The following is a 9,857-nucleotide window of genomic DNA, read 5'->3' as shown; positions in this document are numbered from 1 at the left end:
GACGTCACCATCCGGGCCCCGGCGCGCGCCCGGCGGCGCGGGCCACAATGGAGAGCGCGCGCGCGCCCAACCGACGCCAAGCAGGCCCCGCGCGCGCCCGCGCGCCGCTGGCCGTGCGTGCGTGTGTTTGTGTGTGTCCCACAGCCCTCGTCCTTCCCTCACCGCCGCCACCGCCCCGCACACCGACACACCGGGAGGGGGGGGGGCGGCCGGGACCGGCGGCCCCGGGCGGGCACACGGGCGGCGCGTCACTGCCGCGCTCGGGTGGCCGAACCGCCGCCGCGCTGGGCCGGGTGCGGAAGGCGCTGCCGGCGCCGCCATCTTGCCCACGGGGCCCCGCCAGACGCGGCTGCGCCGCCGCCGCCGGGAGCGCGAGGAGCCGCCGCCACTGCCGCCTCCCTCCGCGCTGCCTCCCCCGCACCGCCGAGCCCTGAGCGCGGAGCTCCCGCCGCCCGGCCCGGCCCCGCCACCCCCGCCCGGCCGAGCCCCGGGCGCGCGTCCGCCCACCCCCCCGCGTGCGCCCGGTGCCCGGACGGGGCGGAGCGGAGCGCGCAGGCCCCGGCCCAGCCCCAGCCCGAGCCCAGGCAGGGCCGCCGCCGCCGCCGCCGGGCAGCAGCTGGTGACGCAGGAAAAACGCCCCAGAGAGAGAGAAGCGCTCAGGGCCGGCACCCGGAGCGCGGGCAGCGGCGCCGGATTTGCCCTCCCGCTTCCCGCCGCAGCGCAGCCGAGTGGGAGCCGGGGGAACGGAGCCGCCCCCTCAGAGCCGCGGCCTGGCATGAGACCGTGCCCCGCCGGCCGCCGGGCATGAGGCAGCGCCCAGGAGGGCTCCGGGCCGCCGCAGCAGCCGCCGCGGGACGAGGGGAAGCGGTGCGGGGGTGAGTGCGGAGCGGTGCCCGGGCGGGGCCGGGCCGCTGTTTGTGCTCCCCGGGGATGGGGCTCCGCGGGCCGAGGCGCGGCTGGGGGCGAGCACGGAGCTCCCCGGGACCCGCGGGGCGTGAGGCAGCGGCAGCGCCTCCCTCGGAGCCCCGGCGTGTCGGCCCCGCACCGCCGTGTTTTGGAGGGCGAGGGAAAATGGCTGACGGCTCCTCATCCCCGGCTGCCGGCGGGGGGGAGCGCCCGGCGCCCTCGGGGGGCTCTGGCCGCCTCTCCGGGGCCCCCGCGGCCGGACCCCCCCGGTGAGCAGGGCCCGGTGCGTCCCCGCAGCGCTGCACCGGCATCGCCTCCCCTGGCTCTCGCTTCCCTTCGCCCCGAACGCCATTACTGAGGTGGAGTGATTGGGGCCGCGTAGGCCCGGGCGACGCCTGGAAATCAGGCCCTGCCGAGGCGCTTTCCCGACGGTCTCAATGAAATCCAGCAGCAGCAGCTCGTTCACGCCCGCTGTAAACACTGTTAACACGTAGGCCACTCCTCTGGCCTCGGCTTCCAGCGCCCCGGCTTCCATGTACGAAAAGCGTTCGTGGCTTTTTCGTCTAATTCCTGCAGTTCGCCGCGCCGCTTCTCCTCGGAGTTGTGTCTTAGGGCTTGTCTGTAGCGATTTATTTTAGGCAGGACAGCCCTCTTCCCTTGCCCGACGTGTACGGCAGAGGTAGTTGCGTGTAGTTTGGCCGCAGATACTCAGTGTTATTGTCCTCGAGAAAACGGGATTTCACCAGTTGGATGGGTTGTTGGGGTTTTTGTGTGTTAGTTACCACTGTCTTAACATGTGCCGTCCCACTTTGTGCAGCTTTGTTTGTATACAGTGGGAATAGCTTTTGAAAATTACTTATTTTGTTCTTGAGTGATTTTTTTTTTCTTGTAGAGGTATCCAAAAATGTTGTGATAGTTTTTAAGATGCCATATTTAATTTCCAGCTTGCTCCTTCAGAAGTCCAGTTAGGTATTTTGAAGATTTGCAGTAGCTCGCAGCTGTACAGGAAAAAAAGAACCTTTCAGAAAAGAATTGTTTTAATTAAATGTTCAAAGGACTCCCAGGCTGGCTGCAGACATATTGTGTCTGTCTCAGCTGTTTTCATGTTATCTGTACAACTGGGTTTATATTCGCAGTTTTGCAGCTGTGTTCATATCACTGGGCGTTTGTACCAGCCCAGAGACCCTCTGAAGTCGCAGGCTCAGAGCCAGCACCAGGCCTCCTTTTGCTGACCTACTTGCAGAACTGGGGCCTGTATTTTTTTAAAAAGTTGTTGAATTGAGATACTGTTATGCATTCTTCAGTATACAGTGGCAACACTTGCTGTGACAGATCACGGAACCTGGGGTTTTTGGCAGCTTCTCAGGGGCCTGACAAATGGCTGCTAAAATTGGTACATTTAGGAAGGGGCTATTGATGGGTGTTTGGGGGATTGACCTTTATTGATTATGGAATAGAAACTGTGTCCCTAGTAAGAAGGGGTTAGGGGTGGCTGAGAGCTGTAGGCAGCTAACTTTATTATTCATATTGTACTTGGGAATTTGCTTTTTTCATATTTTACTTGAGAAATTATCAGGCCTCCCCATCAACAGTGTTGCTGATCAAGTTGCATATTTATTTCAGCAAAACCCAAGTCATACATGAGGGAGTTGGTTTGTTTGTTTGGGCTTTTTTGTTTTGTTTTGTTTTCTCAAACAATGCTTTTGATTCTTGGAGTTGAAGTAATGTTTATTCTTTGAACCAACAGACTACAGTAGTGATACCAGGAATTTCAGGGAGGCATACAGAATACATGCATTGATTATTCTGTTGCAATCCACCAGACAACAGTGATGCTTAATGATAGCTGTGTACAAAACCCAAAAACATAATCATAAAGCTGCAGTGCAAGAAACTCAAATTATCAGCATGTTTATGGGGAGGGAGTTAACCAGAAATAAATGTAAGATTGTATCACAGTAACTTTTCCCTCTCCAGAGGGTCTTGTACTTTCCTTGTGTGTAGTTTTCTTCAGGGAGTTTCTTTTGGGAAGCTTCTGTCTGAATCTTGCCTGGCTGCTGCTTCATGTCTTGCAGAATTTGCCTTTGTGGCAATTTCTCTGCCCATGGAATTGACAGGAAGACACATCTGGAGGTGGTAATCAATAAAGATGGTGGTAGCAAAACTGTTTTCCATCTCTGTGGAACACTGTCACCCTTACATAAACATTTTGTTCCCCACATTGTGGTGCCTTTGTGCTCAGACCTGTGCAACTACTCTGTGTACTAAAGGCACACTTTTAGGTTTCTGCATTTTATTAATGTGCTGAAATTCATAGATGAGAGACTCAAAATAAACTAAAATAGTTATTACTGTCTATTTTGCAAAATTAAAGAGACTTCTGAGAAAATAAAGGTACCTTTGTTCCAAGACATCTTACATTTGAAATTAAAATTAATTTAGGACCTTCCAGTATGAATACAGCACTGGGTAAGAATGGATAGGAATTCATTTATTTATTAGTTTGAACAATTTATTTTTAAATGGCTTTGAAGTTCTGTTTCTGTCAGGTGTGTATTGAAAATATATTAAATTCCATGGAAAGTAATTCTGCCCTTCCTGCTATGGTTTAGCCAAGTTCAGAACTTAGTTCAGATATTTGAATGGAAAGTACTTTGGTGTTAGGCAGTACTCTGAGTGTAGAGATATATGTGTATATAAACATATATATGTGTGTGTGTGTGTATGTAAATATATATATATATATATAATTTATGTGCATATATATTTATATACTCATAAATTTATATGTGTATATAAATATATATGTGTGTGTGTATGTATTTACTCACTTTTTAAAAAAGAAATACAGTTTTATCTATTCTAAGAGATCAAAAATAGGTATATTTTGAAAACATCCAGATCAAGACAGGCTCACTTGTGAAGTAAATGGATGAATGAATCAAAGGTGTCCCTTACTGTTTTTAACTTAAAGCAGAATTTTATATTTTTAAGGACAATCCAAACTCTGCAAAACCTTTGAAACTATAGCACTAAGTTTAATTCTTTCTCTTGTAATCACAGGAGCCTTGCTTATCCGGCACTTGCAGAGAAAGAAACTTTGCAGGATTTTCTGTTCATTTGAAAAGTTGTAAATGTGAAGGCTTTTGTGTGCAGGTGTTTGCTGGGTGTGAGCATTAACAGCCGTCTGGATGTGGATTCTCTTGTGCAGGTATCTGAAGTTTTCTTTACTTGGATGTGTCTTCTCTTCACCCTCTGCACAGTGCACCCAGTTTTATTGTCCACATCACCCGTGTTTTAAATCAGAATTCCAAGGTTGAAGCTGGACTCCAGGGTGTGTTTTGGGAGCACAGCTTGGTAGTGTCTGTGTTTCATTGCAGTCCTTGTGTTTTGCACAGCTGGCAGCACTGTGATTGTCTCACATCTCCCTGGTTATCTGGGAATACACAGCATCACCTTTATTCTGTAACATAACTGAGCCTTGTTCTGATGCTGCAGAGCACAGCCCAAGGAGTCTCCTGTTAGCACATTCTTGCAGCGAGACTTGAAGTTTTCTGTCTGGGAAGTTGGAGCTACTTCTGATTCTGTGTTAGAAAAACACAATTACTTTTTCCATGTACTAAATCGAGTTTTTTGTTCTCTTAGTAATGTAGGAACATCTGAAAGTTGTCACACTCTAATTATGAAGGTTGTAATTCATTATGAGTTTCCTTTTTAGACAGTTATGTTGTATTGGCTGGTTCTCTTATGCTTAGGGCTAAAACATGACTTGAGAATGTGGTTAACAGAGGTGTCCTCTGCACTTGGGGATTTAGAATCTTCAGTAGACAGGGCAGAGAAATGTTCTGTCACTGCCTTGCACCCTCAGAATGTCACTGCTGCCTTTCTGATACGTGGCAGAGCCCCCTGAGCCCGTTGGTGCATTGAGTGTGTTCTCCAGATCTGGGTTGGTGATCTCAAATGGGGTGTTGTGACATTGCAGGAGAGCTGTTAATGCCTGTCCTCACTGCACAGGGTAGGAGGAAAGGAAGGAAGGTCTTCAAGTAGCCACTTGTGACTTGGTATTAAACTTTTTGCTTCTCTTTTGTTTTTTTTTTTTTTCCTTGAGGGAACTCAACAGCACAACTGGTTTCTTCTGCATTTTGTGTTGTGAATTTTCTAGTATTTGCTTTGTTTTATAAGAAGCCATTAGTTACTCATTTTATTGGAGAGTTGAATTCAGTCTGCTTGTTATTAAGGCTTTTGGGTTGACACTTTTTCAAATAGAAATTATAATGCTTGAAATGAAACCCACTGGGATATAGGTATGTTCCCAAGCTTGCTTTTTAAAAAAAAACATGGTTGAAATATGATTTTCTTAAAGAATTAATTACTCTTGACTGTGAGAATGATTACTTGCTTTTGGTTGACTTTGTGTCAGTACAGCTCTGAAAGGGATCCATGGGATGTAGATTTAAGGTCTAGGTAAATTTTGAATGCTGGTGTTATCAACCATTTTCATGAAGTCAGATTGAAGATGCTTTGGAAGTTCTGGGTAACTATCAGGAGTGTCACTGTGGGAAGCTTGTATTTGTAGCATCCTGGATCTGCTTACAAAACCACTATGTAACCCTGTTTGGTGACTTTGTTTTCATTACCCGTGTAACTGCTAAGAGAAAAATGTGATTTTCTTGCATTTGGATCTTTGCATGGACATTTCAGCAAATCCTCCAGTTTGGTTGTTAGCATTCAGCTGTGGATTTACTCAGAGGAGGGGAATTCCACATTGCATCATTCCTTAGAGATGTGCTTTTTTTCCAAATTCTGTTTTTAAGCTGGGATTCAGGACTGTGGGGAAGGCAAGACATCCTTGTTGCCTGAGTTTCCTCATATCCTCTCTGTTACAAATTGCAAAAGACTTCTTTAACACAAGTGTTCAAGTGACTGCTTCAAAGTAATGAAAAGTATGTAGAGGGAATTGCAGGGCTGTCTTTTCATTAAGCTTTCATGTAAAATACCCAAAACTCAAGTAATAGAAAATTGTCCCTGGAAGAGCCTTTAACACATATTGTGTTATTTTGTGTTTGTAGCAGTCGAATGGCACATGGAATGACAGAAAAATGCACATTCCAAATTCCATAGGGTTCAGTCCTTAAGTCATTTACTTGCTGCTTAACCTTTTCTCCAGCTTCAGTGGGACTGGGTGTGGGAAGAGGAAAAGGTTTGGTTTGTCTTAGCTGTAGCAACATGAAATGGTGAGAGAAGGAAAAAAAGATTGTTGAGAAATGTGTTCAGTAAGAAACGCCAGCAGTGATGTTGTCAGGTCTGATCTCTCTGCTGCCAGAGAGGCTCCTTTGCTTGGAGGGGGTGTCCTCACTGCCCCTGTGCTGTGGGACCGTGGGGACAGGCCTGTGATGGCTCTGGGTGCAACTTCAGTTCTCTTGTCCAGAGATACATTTGGCAGTGGGGTGAAAAAAGTCTCGTTTTAAATATAAGACAGGAATGAACATTGTTGTCAAAACATTCTTGGTAAATTAGCCTTGAGTTGTTTATGGTTTATGTTTTTCTGTTGTTTTAGCAATCAAGTACTTCAGTGTGTTTTTTAGTACATTTCAACAGGACAAGTTCATGATTTTTAAAGTTAAATAAGAAAGATGTATCTGTTTAACTTAATTTATAAGTAAGTATGTTGACGTAGTGCTGAAATTCTGATAAACCAAAGCATTAAGCTGTAGTTTAACCTGTATTTTAGACTTTGTGAATTTCAGATTTAGAAATAGATTATTAACTGTTTGATAATTTCTGATGTTTTCTTTTAATGTGTTTTCCTGAATCCTTTAGCTGTGAGGATTTCCTTTTTTTAAATCATAAATTGTGACATAAATCCTCTGGAGGTTGAAGATCTCACTCAGGTGGCAGGTTGTGCAGTTTCAGGTTCCAGTTTTGCCCAGCTCTCCATGTGTGTTGTCCTGTCTTTCAGGCAGTGTTTTATGAACCACAGTGGGGCCTTCAAATCCCAGGTGCTGTCCCTGGAACACTCCTGGTGCTGTCTGTGTATACACAGACACACATGTGCAGACACTCATGCCATGGGACTTCTTCTGGGATGATGTACTGATGTTTTTCTTATGTGAGGTGGTAATGTCACATTTCTGAAGTGCTTTTCAGTTCTCTTGCTGTGTCAGGATGTCTTTGTGATAGTTTTGGTAATTAGGCAGAAACACAGCCTGAAAATTCTTACAGTGTGTAGCAGTTCTTACAGTTCTTGTAGCAGTTCAGGCAGGTTCCTGTGGTTGACAGTTGTCAGGTGAAGATGCAGCTGAGAACATGAATTCCCTTTGTGCCATTTGGGAAGCTTTTTTTTTTCTTCCATGTATAGGATTGCAAAACCGAGGTTGTTTTTTGTTGTTGTTTGTTTGAATGGCTGCAGCAGCCATCAGCTGAGTGATGTTCAGTGAGCTCAGTGGGAGTGAAGCCTTGCTGTGAGCCCGTGTGTAATGAAAGACCCCCAGTCAGTCCCAGCTCTGGTTAGCAGGTGTATGGCTGGAATCTTCCACTTACCTGCACCATTCTGAGAGTTTTGACTAGATGAAGAAGGGTTTGGTAGTTTATCCTGTCACGAATGTTCCTGTTATTTTCTGTCACTTTCCTGAGAGTGCTGTGAATATTTGGGAGCAGTGGAACTCGGGATGTGTTGCCTGGAGGCAGCTGGAGGAGGACAGTGGTTGGTTTAGTTTCATTGTTGGCAGGTGAGAGCCAATATAAAGATTTAATTTGAAGGTTCCACTGCACTGTGTTGGTTGATCCTTAGATGGTACTTGAGGAGATCATCTTTGTCTGAGCATGAAATTGTAGCAGCACTCAGTGCTCTGTTTGTGTCACCTTTCCCCAGGTACGAGTGTCACCCTGGAGCTGAGATTTGTGCAGGTTCTGGGCTCGTGTAGGCCAGCAGTGAGTAACTCAGCAGCTGAGAGCAGGGGATCAGACTCTCTCTGTGCTCTCAAGGATGTGCTTCCACTGAGCCACACCTGAAACACACTTGGAGGGCTTGGCAGTGTTGATGAGTCACTGCAGTTCTTTGTGGCTGTGAAAATACAGTAAATAAGTCGTAGTTCACACTTCAAATGAAGACTAACCCTGTGGTTCTACTTTCAGTTTAACAGCAAATTTGCTTTAAATGTGAGTTTATCATTGATGTCACTTAAGTTCTAAATTGCAGTTGTCCACTAGAATTCTTTATTCCATATATTTGACATAATCAGTTTCTCTATTGTTTCATCAATTGAAGTTCTTGTCTAGAACTTCCTTCCAGAGATGAAGTGGGGGGAGAAGCCTGAACAACCAGGTTGACATTTAAACAGTTCACTTGCAATGATTTTTCCTTTGATAAGAATTGTGAAGAAGTTACTTTGGGGATACATTTCTGTAGGTATAACAAAACTTTGCTTCTCACATAGGCTGTCAAAGTGTTTGTTTTCTCTTAAGCTATTTTCATGGGTTTTGTGATGATTTTCTCTTAATTAAGAATTATTATTAAAATCTTTGTAGTTTGCTCCTACCTGCCTGGTTGGTCAGGTGTCAGTAATCTGCTTTCAAGGAGAGTTGTCTTGTCTCTACTGAACAGCTGATGTTCTGTTTCCCAGAATTGGTGATGCTAGGGGTGTACTTTGGAGACACTTTCCAGCTGGGAATGAGAAAGTGTCTGCATTACACACAGCTTGTCACAGGGTGCATATAATCAGTTGAGTTTTTCTTTGCCTTGCTGCATTTGTAAATATGAGGTTGATGTTTAAGGGGCCTTGTTCTTGTACAGATTCTTGATAAATGGAAGTGAAAAGTTTGTTTTCTTCATATTATTTCATCAGGACATGGGGTTTGTATTTCAGTGATTTTTCTCTACAGAACTAAAAGCTTATTTTTTAAAATGTGTCCATTATTCATTTTTTAGGTAATTGTCAGATGGCTTAGTGAAGTTACTTTAAAATTGTGTGTGGTGAAAAACAAATGATGCAATGAGCCTTGGGAAACAATTATGAATCATGGTCTATATAAGCATTTTATAATCATTTAAGAACCATTTAGGGGGATGGCAAATGGATCCTGGGATCCAGCCTGGCCTTGAACACTTGCAGCAATGTGACATCCACAACTCTGGGCAGCCTGCTGGAGTTCTTCACCACCTTCAGAGTAAAGGTTTTGTTCCTGGCCCTCATCTAAACCCACCCCTTCCAGCTTAAAGCCATCCCCCCTGTCCTGTCTCTACCTGCCCTTGTCAGAAGTCCCCTGTATGTACTGGGAAGTGCTTTAGTGCCTCCCCAGAGCCTTCTCCAGGCTGAGCAGCCCCAGCTCTCTCAGCCTGTCTTTATGGCAGAGCTGCTCTGGCCCTCTGGTCCTTCTCCTGATCTCCTCTGGACCCGCTCCAGCAGGGCCTTGTCTGTCTTGTGCTGGGGAGCCCAGGGCTGGACACAGCCTGGGTGTGGGATGTCCCCAGAGCAGAGCAGGGAACAGAATCCCCTCCTTCTCCCTGCTGCCCACACAGCTCTGAATGCAGCCCAGGGCACGTTTCCCTGTCTGGGCTCTGGGTGCACATTGCCTGGGCTGTGTTGAGCTTCCTGTCCCCCAGCACCCCCAAGTTCTTCTCCTCAAAGCTGCTCCCATTCCATCCTTTGCCTGGCCTGTACTTGTGTTTGGGATTGCTCTGACCCATATGTAGGAGCTTGTGCTTGGTCTTGAGCTTCAGGTTCCTCTAAGTTTATATAAAATGGAAAATGGGGAAATAGGGGAATGAGGCTTGTCATTAAACTGGTGTTTGCCTCACACCCCTAATTAGGAGCTCTTCCTCCTGTTGGATGGACTCATTCAGTCAGGTGGAATTGGATTTCATTCAGTATTTTATCTGTGGAATTCTCTCTGTAAATGCATGTGTGACATCAGTCTGAATACTGAGTAGAATTATTTCTCTGTTAATAAGG

At 46.3% G+C, this 9,857-nt stretch overlaps 1 protein-coding gene across 3 annotated transcripts in view; it reads left to right on the top strand.

Moving 5' to 3' along the window:
- The first annotated feature begins 735 nt into the window (after positions 1-735).
- The window catches only part of USP9X (ubiquitin specific peptidase 9 X-linked), a 96,498-nt gene continuing 87,376 nt past the window's right edge, over positions 736-9,857 (top strand). Inside the window, exon 1 of one of the 3 annotated variants that reach the window (XM_063181881.1) lies at positions 736-875. The gene's annotated coding sequence lies outside the window, so the exon portion shown is untranslated. The remainder of the gene's footprint in view (positions 876-9,857) is intronic. The other 2 variants (XM_063181889.1, XM_063181874.1) reach the window with 2 other exon arrangements.

Source organism: Melospiza melodia, chromosome 2 (assembly GCF_035770615.1).
Source record: "Melospiza melodia melodia isolate bMelMel2 chromosome 2, bMelMel2.pri, whole genome shotgun sequence".
Classification (NCBI taxonomy): Eukaryota; Metazoa; Chordata; class Aves; order Passeriformes; family Passerellidae; genus Melospiza; species Melospiza melodia.
Note: the sequence above shows the minus strand (reverse complement) of the source record. Positions and strands in the feature narration are given on the sequence as shown.